Here is a 16,035-nt window from a genome sequence, read left to right as displayed (position 1 = left end):
ATAATTTTTAGATGTTAGGCTACTCTTTGTTTAACAAAAGTATCCAAATTCCAACTTATACAAGATTACACTGGTTATAAGTTGATATGTATGAGAAATGAAAATATTTTTTTTTATTTTGGATGGTATATGGGAATGGTTTATTAATTTAAAGTGTTCATATGTTCTTACATTTTTATTTAAATAAGTGATAAAAACGTAAATGAATATCATTTTTGGACTCATTTTATTTTGAGCTCAGTCCATGAAATTTTTGCTCTCTAGTGTAGGTGGCCTCTGTGTGTCTATGTATAACTTTGACTAGAAAATGTAATAAAGATTAAGAACAATAAAAACAGTGATCACTTGATGGTATATATTTTTTACTTTATTTTTTATTTATTATAGTTTATTCACTTTGTATCCCCCCTGTACCTCCTCCCTCCTCCCTTTCCAGTCCCACCCTCCCTCTTCCCCACCTGTGTCCCTCTCCCAGTCCACTGATAAGGGAGGTCCTCCTCCCCTTCCCTCTGATCATAGTCTATCAGGTCTCATCAGGAGTGGCTGCATTGTCTTCTTTTGTGATGGCATATTTTTAAAGTCAACTGTCCTACAGATTGTAATAGATATTAAATACTAAATGTAGAACAGGAAATCACAGAAAATTAGCAGCTCTCAAACGTAAACACTGTAAGGTTAGTCCTATAAAAAGAAAAACCAATTTTTTTTTTCTTTTCACCATTTCAAATCCGATCAACTGGAAGGTACAATTGGAAGACTTAAACAGTAATCATTATTTTAAGAGAAATTATACATCTTCTCTTTTGGAATATCAGCCACTCACTGTATTGTTTCATTTGCCACTTGTACATAAAATCACAAGACATTTTTCATTAAAAAGTAAACAGAGCCTGGCTAAAATTTATGGTCTATTATTTTGCAATCCACGAGGTTGTGTTAAAATGTCTCAAAAGAAAGAGACTGCTCCTTGAAGCCTTCAGCTGCTGTCAGCGTCACCAGTGGAAAGCTGGCTAAATCATTTTCTAGGGGAAAGGAAAACAGGGGTCCGCTTGGCTTTTGCCTGTGAATGACTGTCTTGTTGCTAGGGAGGCAGTGCCCCACTTTGCAGTCAGTATGAAACCCCTCTCTGTGCCATGAGCCTGTGCCCCGAGACTTCAAAGAGAAATAAGATGGTGCCTGGGCTGCTCAACAGCCTCCTGTTCGCCACTGGAGAATGAGGGTGCAAAGGAGGCTTAGCTGATCCAGAACTGTAGCTAATTAAAGAACTGGCAGGCCAAGTGCCCAGGGAACAGTGAGCTCTGTTGTAAGAATTTTTTAAACCTAAATAATGAATGCATGGATAGAGTCAATAAACAAGAACGCCAAAGTGTGCCAGTGCCAAATTCATACTCACTTCCTCCTGGGCACTCCCACATCTGACTGAGTTATCATTACTCGAAACATCTCACGGGCACGCATTAGGGTACAGATACATTTCTACTTCAGTCCTGTGAATGGGTGCCTGGTGTTTCACGGGACGCACACACTGTAGCGTGCTTAGATAAGCGAGCTGGTCTAAAACTGTAAATCCTGAGGTGACAATGAACCAGAAGGAGCGTGGCGCTGGTGCAGCTTGGGCATCGCGAGGCCGAGAGCGCGCTCGTGGCTGCTGCCCAGCAAGCATTGTGTCACAGACTGTAGAAGCCGGCAGCCATATGCCTAATTCAGCTCACAGATGTGCCCTGTTTGTCGCAGCCAGCGTTTCTTGTTTGTTTTCTTTCACAGAGCCGTACATTGGAAAAACGGTTGGGTTCACATGGTAAATTGTGATTTCCATTGGACCCGCATGAAAAGATCAGTGGGAGCCCCCTGCTTGTGGCCACACGCCCCGCACCGAGGCCAGAGCTCCACAATGTCGTGCCAGTCCTGGTCTCCACAGCCCCCACCACAAAAGCTTACCCCAGCCTCAGTTTTCAACTCCACCTGGCTCTCACTGACACTGACGTCTGTGACTTAAGCACTGGAAGGACAATAAACTTTAAAACCCTTAAGTACATTCTTATCTAGTAGTTAGCCACTAACTGTGCAATGAATGAGTGAGGGAGGGAGTGAACTGTGACGGCTTTTATACTTTGATAATAATGTGGTATTCTCAAGAAGTTCAAGTTAAAAAAAATTTTTTTTTAAATATATACAGTTTCAGTTAAATTTGGTGGATTGTTTTGCTTTGCCTTTGGCGTTGCCTTATTTGGAAAAATTGGCCAAAGTGTTTATAAAATATAAAAATAAAATATGACTCTTCTCATTATATTTCTTTCTCATATAGATTTTGTCCTCCTCTTGGAAAGACTTGGCAGTAACGTAGTAAACGTTTATTTCACATTTCAGACTTTAGAATACACATTTTAAGATCACAAAGACCAAAACATTCTTTAAGTTCACTGTCAATAGAATTCTTAAATGCATGAATAAAAAGATATAGATTCTCTTTAAAGTACCTATGAAGAGGTTTCAAAATCTAAACATGTCTGTTAGCCCGCATTAGACCAGGAAGTACACGCCCAGGGCCTCATCGTGCTATACTCTTCGCTGCATTGTCTCTGCAAACAGCCCCTGCTCTGTCACCCTGAGCGGTTTACTACCTTTGGTGTGCAGGAGAGAGAACTGTGTCGCCTGCACTCCTGAGTTCAGCCTCTTTGGCTCAGTAATATACTGAGACTTGTTCATGCTGTATAATCACAGGCCACGTACTTTTTTTTTTTTTTTCTGAATTTATACTGTATACATCTCAATGCATTTAGCCTTTCCTTCTTTTCCTGACCTTGCAGGCCATTCATAGTCAGGCTATAATTTTGCTCCTCTGAGCAGTCTTGTCTTTCTTTGTGGACATGGCTGTTGTTGAGTCTACTCAAGGAATGCTAATTCTGGGTCATAGAAGATGCCTATGCTAGGCTTCAGTAAACACCACTAGACGCTCTTCAGTCATTGCACACTCACCGTCAACTCTCAGTCCGTGGCACAACCACAGCAGTCGCTACGGTTTCTATTTATTCCATATTCCACATGATCAGTACTGTCTCTTTATTCTCAGCATCTTGGCCGGTTTCTAGTGATATCACATTGTGATTATGATTTGTCTGACTAGGAAAGATGGACACAGTTTTTAGTGCTAAAGTTTAGGATTTTTTAGTCACGTTTGAAGACTTTAGTTTAATGTTTAACAGCTGTTTGACATTTGCCAAATGACATTATTGGGAAGTCAGTTTATGGAACAGCAAGTGTAGAGTATCCAGTGCGGCACCCAGCGTGCAGAAAGTACTCCATGAAATTTCCTTCCCAACACAAGCACTTTCATTTGCCTTTTAAAACAGACATAAGATTTAGGTGAGGATTATACTCATTATGGATAGGGGATAATGAGTTTGCAGTAGGGTTCTATATAAGGTAGTGCTGGTGATATAGAGACAGGTAGTGGAAATAAAAGCCATTTTGGGCTGGTGAGATGTCACTAGCTTCCAGGCAGGAGTTCCCACCATAAAGCCCTGGTACCCACACAGTGAAAATAGACGGCTGATTCCCACAAGTTGTCTTCCAATCACTACATATATGCCTCTCTGTGTGTGTTTGAGAGATAAACACACACACACAGAGAAAGCATAAACAAACAAACAAACATTTTTTTTCAGTCCTGGTATTTGAATTCTTCTCTATGGAGGGAAGTCCAGAATAACATGGGATATAGCTCTGGGTGTAAGTTTAGGATTTAAACACATCTGAGCTTCAGTGAAAGTGTGTGTGTGTGTGTGTGTGTGTGTGTGTGCAGTTTTACATATATTAAAAAATCTAAAGGGTCTCTATAATTTATTTAGTTATATTACAAGGATTCGATAATGCTGTGTTCGATGCATCAGTGCTTCTAATTACATTTCAAAGTGCATATATAATCAATTACAATCAGAAAATATGAACATTAAAATCTAGTTAACATCATATCTTTTACTGATTGGTACATCAGTAATTATTACATAGACGTGTGCATCTTATTTAACCTTCCTTTTCTTGACCTTTGATCTATGGCAGTATTTTTCGTTGTGAGAGGGCCCACAACTGTGGTGAACAGTGGACACCGCACAGCGCTAGCACTGTGCAAAGAAACAGTAGAAACTCACTGCTTGTGGACTACAGTAGCTCACGCCAAGGGATCTCTGTTACCTCAGCTTCTAACTTTTCTACTTTGTATTTTCTTCTCTGCGGTAAATACTGTGGCAACATGATACTTATTTTCATTTCACAATGGATATTGTAACGGAGGTTTTGTCTTAGCTTTATTACCTTATCCTGGACGTGTGGGATGCATTCAGATTTTAAATAGACTGCAAAAATGTAAGTGTTAAGCTATTAAAAGATATTAAGATACTGCCATTTACTTGAAGTCAGTGATTATAAGAAGGACACAATCTAGTCTTGTGAAATTTTCTTATTTTCAAGTATATTTTCATTAAGAAATATAAATAATATCAGGTGGATGAGCACTACTGGTTCCTTACCACCGGTTTGACTCTTATTAATGTAGTCAGGAAAAAGTTCTAAATTAAATCATATACAGTGACAAATGATAGACATGATATAGAACAGATGTACATAGAGGGAAATTTGGTGTCATAATTAAATATCTACCGAACTAAAATGGCTTGCTTATTTCAGGATAGCATGAAGAATTTTGTCAGGTAATTTTTTTTTTCTCAAATGAAAAATGAAGCTCATTTAAATGTAACGGAACAAATGAGTAAATTCTTATTCATTTACTGTGCTAAGTCTCATAATTCCACGTAGATATAGCTTCTTGGATGTTATCTGTGATGTTTGCACTGGTCACTGAAGAAATGTGGGTGAAATGAATAAGAAGACAGGACTATGGGAGTGCTACTGATCACATGACTTTCTTAAAGACAATGGAGAGGTTATCCCTCCTACTGCAGAGATGAGCCTTTTCTGCCAGGCACATGTGTCTTTGTTACTTTGCATTAAACTGACTCCCTAATTCCTGGCACTAACGTCATCCATAAGGTGCCATGGAGAGTGGGCTGATCATCATTTTACCTCTTGTTTCCTAAATATCTTTCCCTTTTTGCATTTAGAATGAATAAAGAGGCTTTGATGTTCTTTGTTCTCGTAAGCCTGGTAACAACCTGTTTTGTTTTGGTTTGGTTTTTGGTTTTTCAAGATAGGGTTTCTCTGTGTAGCCTTGGCTGTTCTGGACTTACTTTGTACACCACGCTGGCCTCAGACTCACGGAGATCCACCTGCCTTTACCTTCCTGAGTGCTGGCCTTACAGGAGTGTGCCACTAAACCAGGAACTTCTAAGATTAAAATGTTAAAGGTGATTTCATGTATCCACCCAGATTCTTCTACATTTGAAATACTCTAATTGAGATTCTAAGCTGGTTACTTATCATGTTCAGATTCAGTTTTATTTCTGGAATAAAATATTAGGTTCTAAAGTTCAAGGAAATAATATCAGTGTGTTCTATCAACAAACCTCAACCTGATTAAGAGTCAAAGCTCAAATTAGCACTGTCCTAAATGACAGACAACAGTAGATTAATGAAGTTAAAAAAAAGACCAAAAACAAACAAACAAACAAAAAAATAAATAAACAAGCTTTGGGACTGCAAAGATGCAATTCAATTCAGGATTCTGCTGCCTACTCATTCCTTAACTATTACTTAATCCCGATAAGTTTCAGTTACCTCACCTGCAATCCAAAGCTACCTTTTTAATTAAATTTTTATTTTTTATATTAATTACAGTTTACCCACCCTGTATCCCAGCTGTAGCCCCCTCCCTCATTCCCTCCCAGTCCCATCCTCCCTCCCTCAACCCCTCCCTGTCCCTCTCCAAGTCCACTGATCCTTTTTAATGCCTTGCTTGCATGGATTCTGAGGTCTTACATGGGAAACTAGTACCTGGAAGTGCGATGTATTAAATGTACATCAGAGTTAGCTCATTTTTTAATCCTGTCTGAAGTGATGCTAACAGAGATATAAACTCTGAGCATTTGTATTTCCCTAAACAAACATGGACTGGAGCTATGGCTCACTGGGGAAAGTGCTTGCTGTGTGAAAGCAGAGACCTGAATTCAGATGCCTAGAACCCACATAAATGCTCAGCATGGTAGTATATGTCTGTAATTACAGAACCAGGGTGGCAGAGAGGGCGAATCCCTGAACCTCACTGGCCAACCAGTTTAGTAGCACCTGGTATAGTAAAAGAACCGATTCAGAACAGAAGATGGTAAAACCATGAAGTAAGGCATTCCAAGTCACTCTCTGGTCTGGAGACATAGATGCACATATGATCAAATGAGTTCTCCATGGAGAGTGGTGAACACAAAACTTTGAAACATCCTTCTGTTTGCCACATCTAAGTTTACATTCTTGATGCAGCTCATTTCTTTTCTTTTCCCATTTGTTTTGATCATATCTACCCACCACTACCTTCCCTCCATCACTCTCCCATTACTGTTACTTCTGCCACCAAAGTTCATGTATCTTTTCAAAACAAAACCAAAACCAGCCAGTATTCATAGTGCTGTTATATATGTGGGATGTAGGACCATCTGTTGTAGAACCATGTAGGACCGTGTGTAGCTTTTCTGGGGCCACATTTCTAAAGAAAACCAACCTCTTTCCCACACCAAGTGCCACCAGTAGCCAACAGCTCCTCAGTTAGGGCTGCATTAATCTATGAGTATAAAATACTTAGGGGACAGTATAATAATATTTGTATTTAGCAGAATAATGGTATATGGCTCTTCACTAGGGTGTATGACCTACCCTGCCACACAGGTTGGTCCATCTAACAGTACCAGGTATGAATTCTGTCTTTTCATGAAACTTTTGAATCCAGTCCCAAAGTGAATAGCTACTCCCATAACATTCATACTGCACCAATGAGTACATTTTATCAGGCCAGTTATGATTGTACAGTTGAGGGATTCACAGGTGGATATAACTATTGATATCTGTCCTCCTGTAATAGTGTGCACTGCACTTTCCAACAGTCTGAAAACTAGACAGCAGAGGTGTGTCTTCTGTGTCATTATCCACTTGATGTCCCATGTTCTATAACTCGTCTATTGTCTAGTTAGCAAAACAATCTTACTGTCAAGTTCTTCAGGCTTACCAGCCACAATGGCAAGAGCCTAAAATGTGGGCATCTAAGACCCCAATAAATAATAACATGAAAAGAAGTAATATGTACATGACACTGAGCTTCTTGTTCAACTGCCTGTGGGCGCTGGAAGAGGAATTGTCTGCACATATACATAACTCCATTTAAACACATTTCACATGTGCATACGTGTGTGTGTGTCCATGTGGATTTTTCCAAGATGTTTAGTTTAGTTGTCCCTGGCCATACGTGTTCTTCTGTTCTGCCCTCCCATCACCAACCCCACTTAACACTTCTAGCTCCATAATTCTTCTCCCTCCCCGCAAAAAACAAAAAACAAAAAAAACAAAAAAACAAACAAAAAAAAAACTATTTTAAAGTTTTCTACTCCAAAATAGAAAGTGAAATTTTTGCTGCCACTCTCTACTTGACCTGAGGGCTGGTTTCTGACCTCATTGCTTCCTGAGGAGCAGCCTTCTTTAGTATGGCCATGCACTTCTTGCTTTGTTCACACCCCAGTGTTCTGCAGCTATGAGTGCATATATCACTCTGCCAAGAAGGTTCCCTTAACACATTTACTTTCATTACATCCCCGTTACTGTTGACAGGATTTATACTCTTTCTCTGAAAGCTTTCCACTCTTACCTTTTGGGACCATATCTCTCCATGTTAAAAATAATCCCTGTATTTTGCCTTTACTGGTTTTTGCCATTGATGACTATAGGATTTTAACCTGGTCTGTCTTCCACAAATTATGCTTTCCTTGAAGTGTGTGTGTGTGTGTGTGTGTGTGTATTACTATCTATTTTTGACTCCCACATTTTGTCCCCATTTTTAATCTCTAAAACTCCAAAATACATATCCTATGCCTATAGAACTTCGATCCGTAAGATAATTTTAAAAGACACCAGCAGGTAATACTTCCTTTAATAACAGAAGTGTGATTATTTTAGAAAGAAATTTTCCTGCAGGAGTGGAGATGGACCAACACTCTTTTCGTGTCTCCCTTCCTCTTGAAAGATTGGCCCAGCATGCACCAGCAAAATTTTGGGAACAATGAAGACATTGTTTGCTCCACCTTCCCATGTTTTTCCCTTGTCGATCCTTTCATGTGGACATCACACACCCTTATTATCTATATGCTTAGAGCACCCAAACTCCTACGAGACCCAGATGAAATGTCATAGGCTCTATAATAGCTATCTTGACCTGTAATAGGTATAGGAAACTTTTTTCTTTGGAGTTTAATTTTGTGTAAGAAAATAATCAATTTTATTTAATTGCTAATTGCTGTTTTTGTAAATGTCACAGTTTCGCTAAGAAAGAGACTCAGATTTCTGTCTCTGTGTCTTTGTGCTTCAACATAACCCTGAAGTAACTGCAAAAGTAATTCATTAAAAACACACTAGGCAAATATGTCAAGCTCATTATTTTGTTTAACTTAGTGATTCAGAATCTATTATAGTCTAGAATTTCTGCAAGTTGTTAAATTGATCTAAATTTGTGAAAAAAAAATGTTCTGAATATCCTTGATGGTTTACTCTTTAAGATTAAGGACAGGTATATTCAAACAATTAATCTTTATCAAAATGTAAGAAATCTAGACCTATAAATACATGTACAAATATGCATGTGTGATTATCTTCCCAACTTGCTGGACTTTTTGTTTCTTGACTTCTCCCACTTCCATGCTAAGGTATGTCACCGCTTATATTTTTGTCCTGTATAGCTTCTATGGTGAGGCATGGCTGTTTTTCTGCAGTATCTCTCTGTGCTTTTACTTGAGATGACTTGCCAGCTAGCCATCAGGCTATGCAAGCAAAGCTTTACTCAGCTGAAATACACAAAGGCTTGACTAAGCAGGTGAGAGAAGGGGTGCCTAGCTCCTTTTTCTGAGACATTTCTTTGCTTCTATTGTTTGTACCATAGTGTGTGTGTGTGTGTGTGTGTGTGTGTGTGTGTGTGTGTGTGCAGGAATGTATGTATGTATGTTCACATGTGTATGTGTACACATATGTGAGCAAAGGGTATGCAGTGTGCCATCTGTACTTGGCTTTTTCCCCCTACTTTTTCAGTCTTGCTTCTACTTTTATCTATTTTCTTAATATTGCTATCTCTTCTGCTTCACTATTCTCTATGAACAAGGGCACACCTGTACCCTGTCCTTTGTCTCCTTAAAGTTGTTATCATTGTAGCGTCACTGGATGACCCTGCTGTGTCACCCCCTGGCCCTGTGCTGAATGTGTCCTCTCTTAATTGCTTTTTCTGACTTCACTGTCATACAGCTATTGGCCTGTGGTCTTAACAGTCTCATGTGTCAGTAGTATTCTCTTGTTGCCCTTGTTACTAGCACCTTCATCTATACCTTCACTATAGTTTCTCACTACTCTTAACTGCTCACTTCTGTTAAAGGGCTCAAATAAAAAACAAAACAAAATAAAAAGCAAACTTTTTTAGCACATTGAATCTAAAATTTGAAAGAAAACAGAACATAAATCAGTTAAGAAGACATGAAAATCAGCCTTAAAGAAAAAGAAACTTTTGATATGCTTTGTGTTATTTGGACAGTTTAATATACCTTCTATCTTTGATAATTCATAATAATTTGCTTAAAATGTATCTCACAAATGAAGACTTAGTTATAAAGATACTTAAGCATAAATATGTTAAATTCTAGGAAAATCTAAAAAGCATTAAACATATACCAAGTATTTAACCAATAAATGAAGAGTGTATATGATAGTTTGAAAGGGTGAATTTGTCTTACTGAATATGCAAAAGTTGCAAACTCATTATAGCCAAATGAATGCACAATAAAATAATGACTACTTAATGAAATTATCAAAATAATTTAAATACATTCAGTTGGATGCAGGTGCCTTGAATTAGTACGCCCTCCTGCTTGTTGCTTGCAGACATATAAGAGTTTATGCTCATTATATTGCTTCTTCCAAATTTTCACTACTATTTTCATTCTTGTTACTTAATTTAAATTTACGTCTTATTTATTTTAAAAATTTACCCATTCGTAGATACAGGTCACCACCACCACTGATATGCTTGGAGACCTAACATCTAAATCTCCCTCAGAAATGGCCACCATTGACTGACCCGAGCCAACATTTTCGTTATTTTGAGGTTGACATTTTATTGGAATCATTAGATATATCAGAAGTCTTTTTTTTTTTCATGTTGACTGATGCTTCATATTCCAGATCTGTCACAGTTTGCTTATCCACCCCTCAAAAGACCTTTATGTCATTTCCTTTATTTGAGGGTCATCTAAAGTGCAACTTGTGGGAAGACACACTCTAAAACACTCCTGCAACACCTTGTTTCCTTGTGCTATTCACTTCCTTTTAACTAGCACAAACTGTAATTGCTTTAGCTGGATAAAATGTGACAAGTGTGATCAGATATCATGACTGCGATCAATTTATATGTCAAACAGGGATAAATCTTGTAGACTAGTCTCTAATTCGTTCTCTTTAAGGTAGAATATCACGTTTTGTCAATATTTGGCTCTGAGAAACATTATAGAAAAGAGAAGCTCTCCTTGTTCCTGGTGAACATGGTCATGGGCCATGAAGCTGTGCACCTAGAAAACCTAGAGAGCCAAACAGGCTCAAGTGCTACTGATGTACTAGGTGTCTCTTACTCCAACTGCCTATAATAGCACACTTGTTGTGGTGACCTCAACTCAGGACGCTTGGGGGTGGGGGTGAAAAAGCACAGAATGAACAACACAGACTCCGGGAGTCAGGCAAGTGGCAAACGCAGACTCCTGTATTACAGGAAGAGGATGTCCCTTTATACCCTCCACCCAGTGCTCCATTGGTTCTTGTGGCTCTCCATTGCTTGTGGTGGCTCTTTCTCATTGGCTCATGTGTCATCACCCAGTGTGGTGTCATCAGCCTTTGGGCATGTCCAGGCAGGTGTCAGACCTGGCAAGTGTGGGCATGATTGGGTGTGTCTCAGGTTCAGCTCCATGAGGTACCCCAGCCATGCATGTGCCATGTTTAGCAGCAGGCCTTATTCCTCCTGCACATACTGACAGGCGGTGCATGCTGCCGTCATGTGACACCAAGGGATTTTTTTTAAACATGGCAGCTACATTCTTTATTGCTACCCCACTTCCACCAGTCATTCTTCCATAGGGTTCTTCCTCAGCCCTTGATCATTTTTTTATATTAAATTTCCTAGGACACTTAATAATTGTTTATATCTGCTTGGTCTTGTATAATTTATTTTATCATTTCTGGCCTCAATTCAATCTAGAATGATACAGAAAATACATACTCTATAACTCCTTGAAAAGCACGGCCTTGCTAATCTTGCTAAAATGAATGAAACATTTTTATCAAGAAGGAAAGCTCACCTGTGTCTAAGATACTACAGAGACCAATGTTATCATATGTTAGAAAGTTCATGGACATTTCGTTAGCTGTGATGTAAACTCAAACCTTAGCTAGTATTATGCAGCAAATCCATGAATTCCTCAAAGGAAGAGCAGACGTTTTGGCAATGCACAGGACTTTTCCAGGAACACCATGAAAGGGCCAAGTGAAAAGATGACAGTGTACCCAATGCACTATCTAAACTAGACACAATGTAGTATGCTCATATGTATAAAACTAAAGCAGGCACAGACTGAAGCTAGACTGTAGCAATTTAAGCCAATTCAGGAAGGTGGAAGATTAAACAAAATAGCAAGAAACTAAATACCCGTGTTCTTTTGCTTAAAAATTTCATATCTTTGGATGAATATATTGTCCCTGTCATAAGAATGTTAGCTGAGTGTGTGCCAGAGAACAAAACTGAAGGAGCTTAGTAGCAGGGAGATGAGGAATGGGAATTTATGCCTTGTTTGTAGACCAAGGCAAGCCTAGTAGAAGCCCAAATAATATCAGTGATTCCTGGGGATAAAAGCAGATCTCTATATCAAAATGTCATGGTATTAGAGATAAAAGTGAATAAAAATGTAGTAAAAAAAAATCAAGCATCAATCAAGAAGAGGCCACACAGGATTGCTAACAGACCAGTCATGTGGGGCCATTTTCTGAATTGAGGTTCTGTCTTCCCAAATGAGTAGCTTTTGTCAACTTTGTGTATAACTAGACAGCTTGTAAGTAAATAATGAAATAAAAGTGGAATGAAACATAATGGCTTTTACTCTGAAAAAAATAATATGAATTCTATGAAATAAGATATGAAAGACATTAAAAAGTAGGAAAATTTGGTATGACTTCAACAGCACTTATCTGTAAATACTAATGAAAACCATTATTTTCAGCTTTTGTCTGTTTATATGTTACTGTGTATTCTGTGCTCTGTATTCACTTAACTTCAAATGATGAAACAATTTCCATCATTCTTTGCAAATAACTCAAAGAATAGGGATAAACTGAGGTTCTCGCCTGCACAAAATTGTCCAAAATTATTTTGTTTTTAATATTTTTCATCTATCTATCTATCTATCTCATCTATCTATCTATGTATCTCATCTGTCTACTTATATTCTAATGTATAGAGAGATATATATTTTATCTCACACAGGACTATGATTATATGAGTAGCTATGTATGTATCTCTATCCATTTCCCATAAAAATTTATGGCAGAAATCTTTTAAAAAATGTAGTGATCTCGAGTTGGCCATATAAAACAGGGCTAGTTGCTCTCTTTGTGGGTCAGGGTCCTCTTGGATTGAACATAAAGAAGGTAAATGAAATATCCAAGAAGTACTAGAACTAGGTAAATTCATGTACAAATGTCATATCTTACTTCTACCACCATCACCTGTTAGTTTACAAACCTAATTTTTTCTTTTCTTTTTCTGTTTTGGTTTCTTTGTTTTTTGGTTTTTGTAGACAGGGTTTCTCTGTATAGTCACAGCTGACCTGGAACTTTCTCTCTGTAGAACCAGACTAACCTCAAACTCAGAGAGCTCTGTCTGGCTCTGCTTCATGAGTGCTAGGATTAAAAGCGTGTGCCACAACTGTTACTCCTAACATACTCACTTTAAAAGATCCCAAATTGACAAATCTCATATTCTGTGTGTGATTCCTTCAAAACTCATTCTGTCATTCATCACTTCTGCACACCGTCTGCTTCCTTTCCGCTTAGGCCTGTAATCTCTTTTGTAACCTCACACTGTGGCTGTATGCAACCACACTGATACACACTGTGGCTGTATCCATTTCTCTTTTCTTTTTCATGTCAGAATCATTATTATCCTCACCTGTCCCGTCAGCCTGACATACATTCACCTGCATTATTTCTTATGTCAAATGCACCTTACTAGTCACGAAGTCTCTTCAGACATTCCTGATTTGCTCTTGTACCTCAAGTGGAAGAAATCCAAATGCCTTATCTCAAATAGCCAGCATTCCTTCCAGCCTGACTATCTTACAGATCCTCAGTCTTCTTTTTCTCCTGTTTGTTAAGCTTGCCCTATGGGTTTGGTGAGGCAACCTGAATTTCTTGTTGGATCTCTCCACAACCCTTCATCTTTGTTTATAGTCAAATGACCTATTTTCTTATAAAATAGCTTAAGCGTGGTTATGATAATAGTAAATAAGAGCTTTCTTTTAGTGCATGTGAGTTTGCATGTTTGTTAATAAACCTGAAAATATGAAACTGTATTTGTAAACTCAGGATAAAAAAATACCTATTTTATTGTAAGAGCAATGCAATAAGTACATTAGCAAGTGAAACAAAATCTTGCTAATATTGGGTCGCAGCAAACTGGTGTTTTTATTTCTTCATTAAATCATCTTATAACATTATCACTCCTGAACCCAAACCACCCCAAACTCAGGGCTGGAAAGAGCTTCTAATCACTACTGTTTACATGACAGTTTCATTTAAATAATATGTGATTATAGGAGCTGTTTACATGAAGGCCTTCATTGTATGATTTAAGTTTGTGTTCAGCCCAGAGGGCAATTTTGGTCTCTGACATTCTTTATAGCATCATTGTACATTGAAATAGTTATATTTAATATTTGTGATTAAAAGTTAAAGGAAAATAAGCTGGGCATAGCGGCACATACCTTTTAATTCCAGCACTCGAGAGGCTGCAGCAGGCAGATTTTTGTGAGTAGTTCTATACGAGTCAGGGCTACATAGTGATACCTGTCTCAACCAAAGGGGAAAGAAAAGGAGAAATATAGGAAAGCATTTTGTGTTTGTGAAGCTCTCTGAAGAAATGGTCAAGTGACCACTTGCCAAACAGCACAGTATTGTTCAGAGAGTGAAGTACACTTCGATTTGAAAAGCTGACCTCCACGGAGTACTCATGATGAGATGTTTACTGCATTATTTGTTCTTTACCCACTTCTACTGAAGGATCTTGGTCCCCTGATTCAAAGTTTAATATACTTAATATACCATGATCTAAGATATAATATATATATAATGTATAATATATGTATATATGACAAGATAAATAACTATATAGAGAGAATTGTAACCATAGAGTTGTGACTCTTTAAAATAAAATACAGTAAGTTAATGAGGTTATTATTCTATCTCTGTACTAAACATATTTCTCATGGTTTGGTAAAATGAGGAATTTGGAACAAAGAGAAACGTTGGAAAGACTTGCTCACATTTAGTATCAGGCCTTATAGCAGTTTCTCACTTTTTTTTTAAGACTTTGGCTGTGATATTGGAATCCTGATAGTAGTGAACATTATTTAATTTCTTCAAGATCAGAGAATAAGTTAGAAATATTTTTATGCAAGAATAAGATAGCTCAACAGAAGAACATTTCTTGTTCTGTATATTTCTTCTTCCCTTGAGAGAAAGCCAGGAGGCCTTTTATTTAGGCTCCTGTGAGTGTTATGAACAACTTTGTCCATTAACCCTATTTTTTCAAGTTTTCTTTGTTGACACTATTATGTCCAAAAGCTCTGTGGTTACAGCCAGGCTGAATGACGCATCGGCTGTTACAGAAAGCATGCTTTTCCATGCAGCTGTCCAGTCCCTACTGCACAGATGGCGGGTTTATTTTTCCTTTTACCAGCAGCCCCTTTCTTCCCTGCACAGGACGGTGATCCTTTGTGATTGTGTATGACTCAGTGCAATAGTAGCACTCATAGGCTTGAGGAGTTTTCAAACGTGCCCTAGTAAAGAAGAACAGGGAGTACAGAACTGGGGGGGGGGGAGGGGGTTGTTTAGAAGACTGTCTGCATACTAAAAAGGGCTATGACCTCATGAGAAGCAGATATTCATCATTTTATAAAAAGCATCTTTGTCCCAAAAAAGAGAATTTTAATTTTTGCTTCATTTTGCATGGTCAGAATAACAGCAGAGCAGTTAAATTGAGGGAAGGTGCAGAGGGAGTCAGGCAGAAGAGAATATCCAGATCTTGCAACTCAACTGGGGCTAAGATTAGTACTTTCTTGCCATGTGTACATGTCTGAATAATTTTATCAGACCGGCAGTTAAACTTTTGAATGTATATGAGTTTATTCATAGCTTCCTCTATATTCCTCTTAAGTTATAAATTAACATCTACAAATGATTTAATCTTGTACACAGATATGCATATATAACTGTATATTACAATATGTTTAGGCCATTGTGTATTGTATTTTAATAAAAAGCAGACACACTATAACTCAGTTATTCAATATTGCTGTGTCAGCTTCCTTATATAATGAATAGAGAAATTAAATACCTTATATTGAAAAACTCGTAACTGTGCTATAATTTCTACAAAATCATGTATACAGTAACCACATATCTAAAAGTTTTTTAAAACAGCCCATTGTAATTGCTAATGTGCTTGGCATTTCACTTGGTAGTTGATCATGATGCCAGTTATAATAAAAGTTTGTTTTTTTCTCCTGTTGCACATATAGAAACCTGCTTTGG

General features: G+C 37.9%; 1 protein-coding gene across 1 annotated transcript in view; it reads left to right on the top strand.

The window, feature by feature from the left end:
• Nucleotides 1-16,035, top strand: part of Sema3e (semaphorin 3E) — a 247,529-nt gene that overhangs the window by 169,904 nt on the left and 61,590 nt on the right. The window lies entirely within an intron of this gene.

Source organism: Meriones unguiculatus, chromosome 21 (genome assembly GCF_030254825.1).
Source record: "Meriones unguiculatus strain TT.TT164.6M chromosome 21, Bangor_MerUng_6.1, whole genome shotgun sequence".
Lineage (NCBI taxonomy): Eukaryota > Metazoa > Chordata > Mammalia > Rodentia > Muridae > Meriones > Meriones unguiculatus.
Note: the sequence above shows the minus strand (reverse complement) of the source record. Positions and strands in the feature narration are given on the sequence as shown.